Source organism: Tripterygium wilfordii, chromosome 19 (genome assembly GCF_013401445.1).
Source record: "Tripterygium wilfordii isolate XIE 37 chromosome 19, ASM1340144v1, whole genome shotgun sequence".
NCBI classification, from domain to species: domain Eukaryota; kingdom Viridiplantae; phylum Streptophyta; class Magnoliopsida; order Celastrales; family Celastraceae; genus Tripterygium; species Tripterygium wilfordii.
The window spans coordinates 13,987,671-14,005,937 of NC_052250.1; the positions used below are offsets into that span (position 1 = coordinate 13,987,671).

The window sequence follows — 18,267 nt, forward strand, 5'->3', positions numbered from 1 at the left end:
TTATTATAAAGTAATAAATATTATTAAAAAATTTGACTAATATATTTTATTTTTAATTAATATTAATTATTGTGTCTAAAAATTAGTATATAAACTAGATTATATTTCGTAAACATTTTAATCCTTACTTGAAATCATATAATACACATAAGAAATAATAAAATAAGATGAAACTAATATTTTAATACGATAGAGATTTAGAATAGATATACTGATGCAGTGTTTGTTGAATAGAGAATCTGTAAACTATCAAAAAGTGATATTTTGTAGATAAAATAGAGAATCTGTTAAGAGATACCAATGTGAATGCTCTTAGTTAAAATGTGATGCTTATTGATATCTAGTGCACCTGATGTTTGTTTTTTTCTTGGTTTTGATATTAGCTTGTCATATTGGATTATGGATCTGGCTTTGAAAATTGGATTATTTACTGTATAAAATCTTGATACTAATAGGATGTATTCATGGTGTTGTTGCTTATTTTGGATGTTGGTTTTGGTTTTGGTGTATTCACAGTGTTGATGTTTGATAAGATGTCCTAATTTTGATTTTAGTTTGTGGTCATCTGCTTGAGTTAAATTGAAATGGGGTTTGTGTTGGTCTAGTTGCAATTGGGTGGTTGGTTCTACGCATTTTGAAGGATTCTATGTGTTCAGATGGGTGTTTTGATGGATTTGGTCGTATGTATTTGTTTGAGTGTATACATGTTTATATGATTAGCTTTGAAAGATCACGTTTTTAGATTAAGATGTGGGGGTTTATGTATCTCTAAGGTTTATGTGGATGAATCTCCTAGTATGAATTTGATATTAATTTGAGTTTGGATTAGCATGTGGATATTAGTTTTTGACCCTTTCTCTTGTTGATTTTTGAATGTGGATCGGGCTTGATTCAACTTGGGTCGGACTTGATTTCACTTGGGGCCGATGAGTTCATTTGGAGATTGGATCGGATTTGAGCAATACACGGGCTCCATGGGCCACATTTTGTATTTTTTTTATTATTTATTATTTGTTATTTGTATATATTTTTATCTTGTTTTTATTTGTATATGTCTATTCTTGTAAATGTAAGCCATACAATAGGGTAGTGGAAATAATGAAAAGTAGTGTAGAGTAATGTAGTTTAGTTTTATTCATGTTTAACGTAATTAGTATGCATGTTTAGGGGTTTAGTTTTGTCAATCCATCAATTCAATAATCGTGTTTTTACCAATTCTTCATAAAAACAAATTAATGGATACTACATTAAAGTCAATTAGGAGGAGGATGTGATGACATTCAACTCCTGCCTAGACTTTAATTGTGTTATCTTTATTTCAACAAAATGCAAATGGTAATTTAATTTACTAGATACTTAAATTAAAGTTAATTAGGAGGAGGACTTGATGACATTCAGTTTCTGCCTAAGCTTTAATTATGTTATCTCTTCAAATTAAAGTATCACTTGTATTTCTAAATACAATGGTAATTTAATTTATTAGATACCTAAATTAAAGTTCATTAGGAGGAGGATTTGATGACATTTAGCTCCTGCCTATGCTTTAATTATGTTATCTCTGCAAATTAAAGCTTTAATTATGTTATCTCTGCAAATTAAAGTATCATTTGTATTCATAAAACTATAGTAATTTGATTTATTAGATATCTAAATTGAAGTTAATTAAGAGGAGAATTTGATGACATTCAGCTACTGCTTAAACTTTAATTATGTTATCTTTTTCAAATTAAAATGTCATATGTATTTGTCAAATAAAATTGGACTGTTCCTTCCGTTTATTTCATTGTTCTTTGATTATGTGATCGAGAAGTGCCCTTGGTATAAAACCCAATGCCCTTTTTGCAAATTCCATCCAATATCTTTCCAAATCAATTTCCAATAAAACCCATCAAAAATGAGATTTTCAAAAACAAAACCTTGGTCTAATATTAATGGAAAACATTTCACCCCATTTGATAATACATGATTTTTCAGATATATGAAAAATTTATTAAAACAAATTGGGACATACAACAAATTTTCAAGAAAAAGCACATAGATCATCTAGATAACCTTTTAGGGAGATGTGGGGTGCCTAATACCTTTCCTACACTCAATAGACCCCTTTATCCATTTTCTGGTTCGCAGACCATTTTTAGTGTCCAATTACACTCATATCAATTGGTGGAGACTCTAAACATTTTTCATCTTTTCATCGCCGGTACGCGTCGTGACCCTGGTTGCGACATGATTCAACCCCTGTTTCTGTTTCTGGCAATAGATAACAGTGAAGAGTAGCAATTTTGCAGGTGTATATTTTGAGTTCTTGATTTAAGCGTTTCTGACTGATTCCATGTTTCTCTGTTAGAAATGCAGTTTTGATTTGCTAATTATTGAAAATGTGAATTGGGTTTTCTCTTGCAGATTTTTTTTTTGGCAATGGAAAACAGTGAGTTTATGAATTCATCAAAACATGATGTCAATGAAGAAATCCCATCACTCATATCATATATCTCATCAAATGATTTGGTGTGCATGTCAAAAGTGGATCCTGAGATAAAATACAAACTTCAACTTGCACAGTCCCACGTATTAAATGCTTATTTTATACATAAATAATATAATCTTAGTAGATGAGAGATCCATACGGGTATGTTTTCCCCTTCATTGAAGTAGCATCAAATGATAAGACAAACACAAACACATCTGTGGAAAACCAAGAGAGGGAGATTAATGTGGGCAAGGGCACTGAAGATGGACAGAATGTGAAGGATATAACCGAGGACACAGAATTAAAGGGAGGAGAAAGCATAAGAAGTCGTCAGTCAAAGACTGAGCAAAATCTGATGCCCAGGCACCTGAGAATAAAAGTGAGACCGAGAAATCTGTTTCTGTTCCAAAGAAGGAAGGCGAGAAACCACCTTTGCCCAAAGTTGTAAGCACATACTATCACACTTTAGATGATAGTGGCTTATGAGATTTGAGATGGAGAAACCGTGGATCAATTTGTTAGATGCTCTGAGCATTTACTACATTTGAAAAATGGAATTCTTTGGTTTTTTAAGTGTTCTGTTTTGTCTTGTGGTTGATCTATTCCCCTGATTCATATCCTTTAAATTTGTTTGTAGTAAAGGATGATGTAGGAGATTTAGTAATTGTTAACTTATTTCAAGTGTGGAAATTTCATATCATAGGTTTCCCTTTGGTTTAATCTCTTTCAAGGAACCTATGCTGCTATGTAGTTCATTCTTTCAGTTGTCTTACTAATGTAATCTCATGGCTTTTAACAGGAAGTTCATCCTGACAACGAGTTTCAGAAGCGTATCAGGCCAGAAGTTGTGTCTCTGCACATGAGATTGGGGTGACATTTGAAGATATCGGTAACATGGATGAAATTAAAGAGTCACTTCAGGAACTGGTCATGCTCCCACTTCGAAGAGCGGACCCCTTCAAAGGTGGACCTCTTAAGCCTTGTAGAGGCATATTGCTATTTGGTCCTAATATGAACATGAGGATATTATAGTCATTTTGCGGTCCTGAGTTTATTGATGTATACGTGGCATATCCTCATTGGATGTTATTAGTTGAGTCGGTATGATTAGCTATATAAAGTAGTGTGAATTAGTTTGTAAAGAGGCCATTAAGAAATATACGAGATTTGTTCTTCTTCTTGCTTTCTTGTTTCTCTGTAATTTTCCTTCCCATCGTCATATCCAAACTATGCTAGGATAAGGAGAAAGGAGGATATCAATTGGTATCGAATCCGTTCCTCCTCTGATTTCTTTTCGTTGATCCTCATTGTTCTTTTCTGAGCAAGTCTCACCATGAACAACACTTTTGCACATCAACCATGGAAAACAGAGTCTCTAATCTTGAAGCTTCCATGGACAAAATTGTTGATAAACTGCATTCTCTTATCACAAATGTGACAATTTCTTTTGATTCTTTTGAATCACGACTAGATGTGACGTTATCCACTGGATTTGAAAGTCTACGCCGTGAGTTGATCGGACAGAAAAATCAAGATCAAGGTTCACTAGCAGATGATGTTCGGAAATGTCACCCCAGCCATTGTGGTTGATATTGAGTTGCCACAACTGGTTGTAAACTCGATGAAGTTGCCTTACATTGTAGCTGAAACATACTTTTCGTTTTTTGGCAAAAATTTGCAGGTAAGAGATACTCTTGATTTCAAATTAGCTTTGAGTATTAAGTCTAAACAGCAGAGAAGTGGTATGGAAATGATAGTTGGATTGCTTTATTTTCATACAAAATATGGATTAATTGATGGTGCCCATAAGTTGTTTGTGAAAATGCCAAAACAACTTTTGGTTTTCTCGTACTTCTTTGGAGCTTCTTTTTGAAATGATTTCATTCTATGGAACCAATAAATTCTCATTTGATCCTGGAATCGATAAAATTTTTTATTGTTTTGATTCCAAAGAGATGAGACCTGGGAAATTTCAGTTGGCAAAGAAGGAGAATATGATGTTCTCAAATATCAGCTTTGTTGACAACTTTGTGGATCCTGGTCCTCTTGAGAATGGCAGGTACATAGAGTGTATGCTACCTGAAGTTGAGTTCCAAGACTTTAGAAAGGGTGCCCAGTGGTTCACAAGGAATCGGCAGCATGTGCTGATAGTTGTTGCTAACAGTTTTTGCTACTCAATATTCAGGGATCATTGCAAGCCAAGTTTGGAATGGAAAAGTTGCATTGATGAAAGATTAGCAGAACATAAGGCATTTGATGATTGGCTTCCAATTACATCTTGGTCAGCAGCAGTGTACAAGGGTGTTCCGGAGGATGTACAATATGTGTACAAAGCCACAACTACGGCAGGAAAAGTTTTCAATTTCTTTAGTACATTGGGTGATGTGGCTTTTGCATATGCTGGTCACAATGTGGTGATTGGAGATTCAAGCAACAATCCTATCCACACCTAAGAAGCCATCGAAGGGAAATTCTGTTGAAGACAACATCTTTATCTGACTAAGTTTGTGGTTAAATTCTATGACTTCCAACTTGGATTGCTTGTTTGAAAGCTACTGGTTTTGCAATGAGGCGTGAATTCTTTTTGTGGACTGCTTTGCTGTTTTAGTTGTTTGGTTGTTCATTCCTTGAGGACAAGGAATATTTCAAGGGAGATGGAATTGATATGAACCTGAGGATATTGTAGTCATTTTGTGGTCCTGAGTTTATTGATGTATACGTGGCATGTCCTGATTGGATGTTATTAGTTGAGTCAGTATGTTTAGCTATATAAGTAGTGTGAATTAGTTTGTAAAGGGGCAGTTAAGAAATATACGAGATTTGTTCTTCTTCTTGCTTTCTTGTTTCTCTGTAATTTTCCTTCCCATTGTCATATCCAAATTATGCTAGGATAAGGAGAAAGGAGCATATCAGGTCCTCCAGGTAATGGGAAAAAAATGCTGGCAATGGCCATTGCGAATGAAGCTGGAGCAAGTTTCATCAATGTCTCAACGTCCACCATTACTTTCAAATGGTTTGGTGAAGATGAAAAGAATGTTCGAGCTCTATTCACTCTGGCAGCAAAGGTTTCCCCTATTATTATATTTGTGGATGAGATCGATAGCATGCTTGGGCAGCAGACAAGAGTTAGAGAACATGAGGCTATGCGGAAGATTAAGAACGAGTTCATGACACACTGGGATGGGCTGTTGTCAAGAAATGGTGAAAAAATCCTTGTTCTTGCCGCAACCAACAGACCATTTGACCTTGATGAAGCAATTTTCAGGCGGTTTGAGCGCAAGTAACCTTTTCATAAAAATATAAAGCAGTGGGCTAAATTCAATTTTCCTGACTCCAAAACTTTTCCAGATTGAGCAAGATCATGGTTGGTCGTCCATCTGTTGAGAAAAGAGAAAGGATCTTGAAAAAACTCTTCTGTCAAAAGAAAAAATTGATAATATTGACTTCAATGAGCTTGCCGTCATGACTGAAGGATAGTGGAAGCGATCTTAAGGTTTGTTGTCCAACCTCCCCCGAACTAATAATTGTCAGTTGAATTTGAAAGAATAACAGAGTCATGTTATACACAGCGGAATAATTACATACCTCCAGCCATTGTTGTTCAAGCCTCTTGCAGAAATTGTCCAGAGAAAACCCAGGTAAAAGAACACCCTTTTGCTAGCTATAATATCTCAAGTATTTTCTTGTCTACACCTTTTCAAGAATGTATGACTTGATGGTGGTCACAAACCTTTATATATATGTTAGATCAGGGACTCTTGAAATTCAAATAATCGTTTTACTTCCTACCATCAAGGAAGTTTACTGGTAGTGGGTTTATCCACTACTCAACTACAACCGAAATTATAGCCACTTAATCACAACAGCTTTAACTAGTCGTTACCTCTATTTGATGTGGCAAGTGGGCCACTTTAGGTCTCTAATAAGAGAGGTGGCTAACAGAATTCGCTATCAAATATGATCAGCTTATGTGTGTACTAATGTAAACAGAATTTCTGTGTAACGACAGCTTATAGACCCGTTAGGGAGCTAATACAACAGGAGTTATCAAAGGAAAGGGTATAACTACTTGAACTTTATATCTTTCTTCACAACGTTCTCTTCTTTCTGCATTCTTTTAATAACATTACACTCAAAGATATTTCTTAAAATTTCTACCTTGAAAATTTTCTTACAAGAGAAGAAGAAAGTTGAAGAGGGTACAAGCTCAGAAGGTGCCGCGGATACAAAGAATGAAAACAAAGAAGAACACGTGATTACTTTGAGGTCGTTGAATATGGAAGACATGAAGCATGCAAAGAATCAGGTAATCTTGTCTGAACAATGAAATGAAGCACACACTCTCTACTCATGGCAGGGCTGACGTGTCAAGTTTTAATGGGGTCTAAAATGTAATTTCCTACACATAGGGACCGACCTTTTCAATCCCTCACCTTGGGGAAGAAAATCAGATATAAAGAATAAATTTCAGTGTTGTAATTCATAGTGGAAGACAACCATTGGTAGCTTATGTTGACTTCATACGAGATTATTAGGTTCATTGGTATGATATAATGTCGAATTTCATGATGCGTGGATAATTCCTTTGTTCTGTTGTTTATTGTTTGTTGCTCTGTTTCTGTCTTCTCAATTCAGGTTCATTTAGTTTACTTTGCACCTGGATCAGTGGATCATCCAGCCTTATTATAGACATGATACAATGTATCAGACTAATCTGTTGGATTTGAAGATTTATTTCTTTATATGGTTTTTAACGTAACTACTTGTTTTGCTCTAATTCGTTTTGCACCTTTAGGTGTTTCACTGTTTTGTTTTTGGCCCTGTCAAGGAACCAGTGACCCTGTTATCCAATAATCCTAAACAGGGTTTTCCTAGCGGGTTATCCATATAATAAAAAGTACCGGGTTAGGCCTGACCCGACCCAATAATCACTCCCAAAAGATAGACAACATATGTAGATGAATAGCAAAATAATGAGTCATAAGATAACTAGGAAGCAAAAGAAAAACAAAATACATCAAGGATCCACAAGGGAGAGCCAAATCATAACTTTGCTGATTCAACACAAGTTTTCATATTAAATTTGCAATCTGGGATCTATACGCAAACCTTCTGCCAGATCCCAAGATATAGGCCAGTGCATTGTAGATCTTTTAAAATCCATAGCTAGAGGCCACTTCATTATAGATGCCCCTCGAGCTAATGCGGCAATGTGACATGGGAAGATTTCATGCACCAACTCCACAAGCATGTCAACCCTCTTCAATTCAGTTTCCTGCGACATAAAAAAAAAAAACCCCATCAGGAATGAGATTGTGGTTAAGACAAGTAAAAGGTAGTGTCCTAAAAGAAGACATTTACCTCGTGGCGTTCTTCAAAGTTCACAAAACTGTCTCTCTTATGCTGCAATGCAACGCTTCATCTCGACATCTCCCGCATTACCCCCCAAAAGGACATGTCTTTTTTCTTTATAAAATTTTTCGAACCATCTCTATTCCAGCTCTCATCTGCCATTAATCGATAATATAGGCTTAACAGTTTCTTATCCCAATCCTTTCCAAAAGCATCTTTAGTCTCCTCACAATAAACAACATATTTTTCAGATCCATTGAAGAGTTTATATAAGCGCTCAATCAATTCCATGCGCTCAACCTTCGATGCAAACAGCACATTGTAATACCATTCAGTAGGAAGTCTGCAATTCAAATGATGAATGCCCGAGCTTTAAGCAAATAAAACATATATAGAAATTTGTGTTTTGTTGATGTGATTGTATTAGAATACGTGTTTAATTTGACTTTTTGTGTAATAGAGGTGGGACCTAAGATTAATTTTATTGAGGATATTTCCTCCTAAACCATTGCAACTGCTCTAATGGAGCTTGAGTTGTCCTACTGAACTGGTGGGGCATCCTTTTTCACTTTTGTTAAAAAGAAGCTTTTGAATCGTCAATGACACAATGTGCTTTTTGTCTCATAAAGCAGCAATAACGGAAATAATTTTTTACAATCCTAAATGCTATTTTCCTTGAAATATTTGTCTTTGACGGAAAAGTCTTCCCAAGAGTGCTTGCATCAATACGACCATTTAGTACAACGAACGAGAAAAGACAACACTTATAAAACGACGTCGTGTAAAAGGGTCAATACTCAAAAATCGGTCAACCCTCTCTTATTCACCTTTTGGACAATTGGATCTTTGGTTTGGAGATCTTCCTAGAAACTCTTTTTACACATGGATTCCTATCCTAACGTGACTGATACTCTTCCAAAATTCTACCAGGATTGTGAGTTGTGACCCAATAAACTCTCTTATCTCTATCTCTATATACATGTGGTTGACATTCTCTGCAACAAAGTAAAGTTTCTTTTGTTAGCGTTGAGCATTGGGGTCGGGTTGGGGCTTGGTCCGCTTGGATTGGCTGCTTCAGGACAGACCCTGAGTAGATGGACAGGTGCAAATGGTGAGGGAGATGGTGTTATTGGCCTTACGGCTGAGCAGATTGAGCAGGAATTGATGAAGCAATTGGTTGATGGCAGAGATAGCAAGGTCACATTTGATGCTTCCCCCTATTACCTTAGGTAAAGGAATAGTTGGCCTCATATATATCTGAACCAGGTGTTTGATTCAATGCTTGTGTGAACATATGAGCATTTGTAGACCTTGAAATGAGCAGAGTTTGTCTTTATTTTTTCAATTTTTTCAATTAAATTTCCCTTTAGGTTTCATCCTATGGTTTCACGTATTGGTAAAGTTCTATTTCCTAGATGCCATTGCTTGAATTTGCTAAATTTCATATCTACAAATAAAGATAATTCATATAATTTGAGTCTTTGACTCTTTGTACCTAAGTTTCTTATTTGGGATTTTGATGTCTTCCCATGAAAAGCCAAGACTATACAAATGGTATTTATTGAGTCACAATGACAGCAATTCATACTAGTTTGTGGGATTATAAGAGATGTTAAAACGCTAGGAAACCAGTATGAGGCTTGCGTTAACTTCCGCTAGTAAAGTCTTGATCGTGATTACCTGCCCATTGATGAGTGGCTCGATAAATTGGCCTTCTAGTAACTAATCCTCACTGCTACAGAACTTTTTCAAAAATTATTCATGGTTCTGGTGGACGTTTATTTTTCTTGGTGGCATTTTTAGTATTGTGAAAATTCAGTTATATATTTTTGCTAAAGAGGCTTTGTTGTAATTCATGAAGCATTTCATAACTTCTTATGGCATTACAAGTTGAGCATTGTGATTTTTATGTGTGTTGTTTAAGGCACCCGTTTTTACCTTTTCTTTTGTTTTCGTCTCCTTATTTCTTTTGTGTGCCATTCTATTGTTGCTTCTTCGTAACATTTAGCAAGCAAATGAAGTGATTCACTATGCATTGTTGTTGATGGTTTGCCTGGGTTAAATAGCAGGCGGTTTTTTTTATTTGCACTCTCCATTACTTAACACAAGAAATTGGCTTTCATTGTCGACCATGCATCTAATTTTCTTTTTTTACTTTCTTTTTGGTAGTCTTTCAAGAGGTCCATCTCAGAAGTGACACTGGAACAAATGTCCAGCTTGTTAGGTTCCTTTTCAATGCTTCCTCCATGGGAAGAAACAGGAGGTACAAAAGAAAATTGGCACAAATCATTGTATATCGTATGCATCTTTTGTTCCTAGGAGTAGAAAATGAATCCTTCTAGCCGAATATCTCTTTTATATGATTGTTTAGATTTTGAAAGTCTGTTTAGATCGTCATCTCCTTGCTATCATGGTTTTTATTATGTCTTGTAGTCTTACTAAAAACATCAAGTTAATCAACAAATTTTATGTCATTATTTATCTTTGTTGCTCCCCGCTCCAAAATTGAGTTCTGAACTTCTGATCAAGAATTTTGTTGCAGGAACATTAAGAAGGCAAAGCAGTGTTATGGATGTCATCGAGGTATATTATGCAACTATGATTCAAATGTTATATCTCGAATTCTTGAAACACAAGGCACTGTCTAGTTTAGGGACAGCTTTTTTTCAGGTTCTTTGTTTGTTTCTTCCCTTGTATTACTTCTAAATGACTGCCTTTATCTGTAAGGGCGCTGAAGCTGCTTGTTATCCTTCAAAACTCCGCAGAAATTCCTCTGCTTCATCTGAAATGAGCAGCATTTCTTCCCAATGTGCTTCTACTAATCCAGGTTATCCTTCGAATTTTATTTCTCTCCCAATTGCACTCATTACTTGCTAGTCGTTATCCTTTGATTAAGGTGTTAGTCTTGCCGCTATGAATATACTCGTTACTCGGTTTCATATATAAGGATTTTATGAGGTAATTAGCTGCATGCTAATCTGGAATTGCTTTGTTTCTCTAGCTCTGCTCAAACACACAAGCAACTGGTGTTTTGATGAGAAACTTTTCCTCCAGGCTCCAGTTACTTAACTATGCTTTGACTTGAGTGTCAGTTGTCATTAGTAATCTGTTATATCCATCCATAAGCTTATCGGTTCTGTTGGATAATTAGATACTTGTTAATTTTGTAGTTTCGTTATATCTCTTAATGGAATTAAGAGGGAATTGTTCTTCTTACTGTTTTTAGTTTCAATATCAGAAACCGGGTCTATCATTTTATACATAAGGGATGTTGAAAATCTTCTTCTGCAATCACAAAGACTGTACAAGTTGTTTCATAAGTTGTTGAAGAAGGTTTCAGGTTCAATATTGATACTTGGTTCCCGGACGTTGGACCCAGAAGATGATTGCAGAGAAGTGGACGAACGAGTTGGCACTTTATTCCCATACAACATTGAGATCAAACCACCTGAAGATGAAAATCATCTGGTCAGCTGGAAAGCCCAACTAGAAGAGGACACGAAGATGCTCCAGTTTCAAGATAACAAAAACCACATAGCAGAGGTACTTGCATCAAATGATCTTGAATGTGATGAACTGGGTTCAATTTGCCATACAGACACAATGGTTCTCAGTAATTACATAGAAGAAATTATGGTGTTCGCAATATCCTATCATCTTACGTACAATAACGATCCAGAATACCGCAATGGAAAGCTTGTTATATCATCTAACAAGTACATAGTAGTTTCTCTTCTATATTCTGTCAATCAATAAATAAACCAAGAATATTATACCTAATCATTATAGGGCTCTACAACAGCTTGTCCCATGGATTGAGCATATTCCAGTGAGGGAAAAGTGAAGGGAAAGATACCCTGAAACTAGAGACCAATGGTGATGCTGGAAAGGTTTGTTTTATGTTTTTATAGTATAATTTCTTATGATTTGATGATATGATAATAGAAAACTGCACATTAAATGCTTAATATATTTTGAGATGCACTTCAACATATAAAAGTTGCATTGATTGTAGGAAACTGAAGGGGAAGAGGCTGTCAGTGCAAAGACTGAGTCAAAATCTGAAGCCCAGGCACCTGAGAATACAAGTGTGACCGAGAAAGTTGTTTCTGTTCCAAAGAAGGAAGGCGAAAATCCACCTTTGCCCAAAGTTGTAAGTACATAATATCGCACTTTAGATGATAGTGGTTTATGAGATTTGAGATGGAGAAACCTTGGATGAATTTGTTAGATGCTCCGAGCAATTACTTAATTTGAAAAATCGGATTCCTTAGCTGGTCTTTCTAAGTGTTCTGTTTTGTCCTGTGGTTGATCTATTCCCATGATTCATATCCTTTAAATTTGTTTGCAGCAAAGGAGGCTGTAGGAGATTTAGTAATTGGAGTAATTATCAACCTTATTTCAATTGTGGAAATTTCATATCATACATTTCCCTTTGGTTTAATGATTTAATTTCTTTTGAGGAACCTATGCAGTTCGTTCTTTCAGTTGTCTTACTAATGTAATCTCATGGCTTTTAACAGGAAGTTCCTCCTGACAACGAGTTTGAGAAGGGTATCAGGCCAGAAGTTATCCCTGAAAATGAGATTGGGGTGACATTTGAAGATATCGGTGCCATGGATGAAATTAAAGAATCACTTCAGGAACTTGTCATGCTCCCACTTCGAAGACTGGACCTCTTCAAAGGTGGATTTCTTAAGCCTTGTAGAGGCATATTGCTATTTGGTCCTCCAGGTACTGGGAAAACAATGCTGGCAAAGGCCATTGCGAATGAAGCTCGAGCAAGTTTCATCTGTGTCCCAATGTCCACCATTATTTTCAAATGGTTTGGTGAAGATGAAAAGAATGTTGGAGCTCTATTCACTCTGGCAGCAAAGGTTTCCCCTAGTATTATATTTGTGGTTGAGGTTGATAGCATGCTTGGGCAGCGGACTAGAGTTGGAGAACAAGTTCATGACACACTCGGATGGGCTGTTGTCAAAAAATGACGAAAGAATTCTTGTTCTTGCTGCAACCAACAGACCATTTGACCTTGATGAAGCAATAATTAGGCGGTTTGAGCGCAGGTAATTTTTTCATAAAAAAATAAAGCAATGGGCTTGATTCATTTTTTCTGACTCCAAAACTTTTCTGGATTGAGCAGGATCATGGTTGGTCTTCCATCTGTTGAGAACAGAGAAAGGATCTTGAAAACTCTTCTGTCAAAATAAAACACTGATAATATTGACTTCAAGGAGCTTGCCGTCATGACTGAAGGATATAGTGGAAGAAATCTTAAGGTTTGTTGTCCAACCTCCCCCGAACTAATAATTGTCAGTTGAATTCGCTATCAAATATGATCAGCTTATGTGTGTACTAATGTAAACAGAATTTTTGTGTAACGGCAGCTTATAGACCAGTTAGGGAGCTAATACAACAGGAGTTATCAAAGGAAAAGGTATAACTAATTGAGCTTTATATCCTCTTCACGGCATTCTTCTTTTCTGCATACTTTTATTAACATTAGCACTCAATGATATTTCTAAAAATTTGTACTATGAATAATTTCTTACAGGAGAAGAAGAAGAAGAAGAAAGCTGAAGAGGGTACAAGCTCAGAAGGTGCCTCAGATACAAAGGATGAAAACAAAGAAGAACACGTGAATACTTTGAGGCCGTTGAATATGGAAGAAAGGAAGCAGGCAAAAGAATCAGGTAATCTTGTTTGAACAATCTATTTTTCTTGTCTTTCCAAATCTCTAGGTGTTAAGATTTTGCGAGCACCAAGGCGTTTTCTTTGCAAACACAATCAATCACTCCGTGGACATATGCTTATCTGTGTAATAAAAATTACAGGTAGCTTCCAGTTTCGCAGCAGAGGGATTGGTGATGAATGAGCTAAAGCTATGGAATGATTTGTATGGAGAAGGAGATTCAAGGAAGAAGCAGCAGTTGACATACTTCCTCTTGACTACACAAGGAAGTCATGCATCGTAGACACTCATCAAAACCACTCCTTGTGAAATGTGGGAAGCTAAGCCAGCCAGATTTAATGTGTGGCACAATAAATTGGCCTTCTAGTAACTAATCCTCACTGCTGCGGAAATTTTTCATAAGTTCATATATATTACAAGTTGAGCATTTTTTTATTTTATATGTGTTGTTTAAGGCACCCCTTTTCACTTTTTCTTTTGTTTTCATCGTTTTATTTATATGATGGGCAATGAAAAGTGAGAAAACACGTGTGTTATTGACAAGTGCTGTGTATGTTCATCTAAAGCATTATGATGTTTCCAAGCACACCCAGAACCTCTCACCTGCAAGTATGGCTATTTTGCTCTCAGGACCAGCTGGTATGAAAATGAGATTATCTGTGTTAAAAATGTACATTTATCTTAGTGAATTTCTAACCAAATTTTATGTGTAGCTTGTGTTTTGCGTGGCAATCCTTATAATCCTGCTTTTAAGCTAGGCACTGTGCTACAATTGCTTGATTGATTGAATTAAGGATACACATTAATTCCCCTTTTCCGGCGATCTTACTTACAGATGACATACCCAGGAATTCTATACTCTTCTCAACATGCCTTTATCTGTGTTTTGTTTATTTGATGATCTTTTTCCCTTTCCCACAACATATATAGATTAGATGGTTTTACATTATGATATCTTAAGCTCTTTGTAAATAAACTGTTATAGATCTGTTGCAAAATAATTCTGATATCATTATCCCATGGTCCTTTCTCAGCTAAAGAGTTGGAGGAAAAGCTTGAGGGATGGCTAAAGGCAGCAGGCTTGGATAAATATTCTGATGTACGAGGCATGATAGCTCCATAAGTTATTGAACATCTCTTTCTATTTATCTTCAAGTATTGGTAATGATTATATAGTGGATTACTTACTTTGTCAGTGGCACTGGAACTTCAGACATGCAGGTTATTCATATTCAGGTCATGTCGCTGCTTATGCATTTGGAAACATAGCCCAACAAACATGTGAGTTTCTGGCTGGCTGTTAATAAATAATTTTTTATGTAACAATCTTCTATGAAATGAAAGCAAAATAAGGTTTATTGTTTCTTAATTTGGTATTCTTATAGTTTATGGCCCCTTCACTGTCTGTTCTACGACCTTATTTTTTCATTGAGTTCCTTTAACGTGAAATGAAAGAGAAATGGTTAAGTTTGTCCGTGCATCATTGTATATTTGTTATGAACTTATGATTTATGAACAACCTTTATCCTATGTTCTGTTGTTTAAGGGTTACTTCAAAGTAAAATAATTTACAACTAGTCGGCTGCAATTCCTCATTTTTTGGATGAAAAGATGTTATGTTGACTGAAAATTCTATTTGAATTTTCCCACCTCACTCTAAAATTGACATAAATGAAAACATTAAGATCCTAGCTGTGCAGAGTTGCTTATTCATCAGTTTGCATGCGCAGTTAGTAATCCATCCTTTGATTACATGTGTTGTATTGGTCAAGATTGGCCCGACAAATTGCATGCATAACAGTATCATATATTGATCAAAACAGTATCACATACAAGAACAATAACAAATTGCATGCATAACAGTATCATATATTGATCAAAACAGTATCACATACAAGAACAATAACAAATTGCATGCATAAACAGTATCATTTATTGATCAAAACAGTATCACACACAAGAACAAAAACAAATTGCATGCATAAACAGTATCATTTATTGATCAAAACAATATCACATACAAGAATAAAAACTAGAATTAAAATACCAAAATCGGAATTAGATGAGGGAGCGTGGTACGCTAATGCGAATCTCCTTAAAGTGAATTTGCACTCAACTCTCTTTTCCATGTGTTGGAATAAACGTGCATGCATATAATTAATCAATTAACAGTAGCAAAAACAATAACAAATTGCATGCATAAACAGTATCATATATGGATCAAAACAGTATCACATACAAGAACAAAAACAAATTGCATGCATAAACAGTATCATATATTGATCAAAACAGTATCACATACAAGAATAAAAACTGGAATTAAAATACCAAAACCGGAAATAGATGAGGGAGCGAGGTACGCTAACGCGAATCTCTTTAAAGTGAATTAGCACTCAACTCTCTTTTTCATGTGTTGGAATAAACTTGCATGCATATAATTAATTAATTAATAGGAGCAATAACAATAACAAATTGCATGCATAAACAGTATCATATATTGATCAAAAGAGTATCACATACAAGACCAATAACAAATTGCATGCATAAACAATATCATATATTGATCAAAACAGTATCACAAATAAAAAAGCCGAGAGTTAATGATTCGAGAGCAACACGCATATTTCACATTCCTGCATGATCTTACATATTCATAGGCAACTATCATTAAATTTTCTTTTCAAACACATAAGTATTCATTGCCATGGCAACACTAGACTGGCCTTTTCCATGTCCAGCGGCACAAATTTACATGATCACATAATTCATCATACAACATTATTTGGCCAAAGATAACTTAGCTATTATTTTTTCTAGCTAGCTAAAACAAATAGTCATGACCTAAGCTTTAGAAATGATGGGAGGGTAATACTTGCAGAGGGAAGACAACTTGAACCGCTATGCCAACAACAATTCTTCGGATCCAAATGGTAGTGTGGACGCCGGCATTTTGTCTAGACATAACAATACCTTTGTAGACAGACAATCTACGCCTATTTTCAGGAACTTCCTGTGAGTCAACCAAACAAACTAATCTCAAGAGGATTTCCTTTAATAGGTATATTTAATAAAGAGAGTAAAGTAATTACCAATTTAATCTCCACAATATCCCCAGTCCTGACATCCGAAACATGTCATTCCTTTTCCGTAGCCTAACAGCTCTTTTGTTCAATATCTACTCAAAGAACAGCAAACACATCTCAAAAGTAGAATGAATTTCAAGAATAAACATAATATTTTCAAAGTACACTTTATAAACTCAAATGTTCAGCTTGAAAAGAAATTGAAACACTAACTCGTTTCTGTTATGAGCTTCTTATAAATTTAAAATTGAAATTTGACTTAATTTGTTGAAAACTGAAATCAGTGAATCCAAGAAACACAAAAATTAAATATAGAATTACCTCAAAGGGAAGAATGAACGGAGAGACCATAGGACCTTTCTTGGAGAAGCGTCGACCTGTTGAAATCAGCGAATCTGAGAAATTGACTTTAGAAATGGAACCCCCATTTGGATTTCCCTCACTTTATTTAATAGTTCTGAAGATGAGAAATGCAGAAATCAAAATATAGAGAAGAGATACCTTTGAAACATAGATGATAAGTGTGGGAATCCTTCACTGTGATAGTGCCAAATAAATGATGTATGGAGAAATCAAAACAAAGAGAAGAGACCTTTGAAACATAGAGGAGAAGTGTTAGATAGGGGTAGGGAGCACGACCTTTGTAAACAACCACGCGGTTCAGATTTCAGATGTCATTCATGTGTACACTGCCTGTGCTTCATATATTTGATTTCACTTCTCCTCAATCAGTGCACCAAATCCAGCAAGCTAAACCCACAGCAAAGCCCTGGGAAAAAAAAGTAAAACATTTGTGGTCTGTAAATAACTAAATATGCTTCAGATAATCAATTTCAGCTTAAAATTTACACTGATTTCTCCTCCAACAGAAGAGTTTCCACAAAAGGCTTTCTCAGGAGCCAAACTAAGCAAAAAAATAGACATTATAGGAGGAAAAGTTGATGAAAAGACAGGAAAATAAATGACTGAAGGTTGGATGCCAGACGCTAAAAAATGAACCAACGTGATACTAAATTTTGTAATCCTGAGTCACTTTTTATCAAAAAAGATAACTACCACAACGAATGAAGGCTTTCTTAGGAGCCACAGTAAGGAGAAAAAACAGACATTATAGGAGGAAAAGTCAATGAAATAACAGGAAAATAAATGACCGAAGGTTGGATGCCATACACTAGAAATTGAACAACGCGCTACTAAATTTTATAATCCCGAGTCACTTTTTATCACAAAAGATAACTACCACAATGAATGGCGCAAAACTTTGTAGTTAGAAAGAGAAGGATAACCAACAATGCATATGCATATATACACTATACATGCCAAAAATAGGAAAAAGAAGCAATTATACCAAAAAAGTTCATAAACAACAGCAAGCATTAGAAATGTGAACATTAGTCTCCAAAACATATCTTTGAAAACTACATGAGATATAAATTGTCATGACAGTAGCTATAGCAACCTGCAAGCCTTCAATCTCCTTTGGTTCAAAGAGGTGGCTAATATAAAGCTTTCTCCTACTTGAGCAGTGAGGAAAATGAAACAGCAATGACTTGTAGCTAAATTGTGAGCCTCAGACATAGTTGAGAGCAAATGAAAGACACATGTATATTAAAAAGATGACCTACAAGGCTTGTGGTGGTGTGCAAACAATTTGAAAGAGCGTGTCGTGG

The 18,267-nt window shown here is 35.5% G+C and overlaps 1 pseudogene; it reads left to right on the plus strand.

Moving 5' to 3' along the window:
• Positions 1–8,680: 8,680 nt before the first annotated feature.
• LOC119985748 lies at positions 8,681–14,994 on the plus strand (annotated as a pseudogene).
• Positions 14,995–18,267: the final 3,273 nt, after the last annotated feature.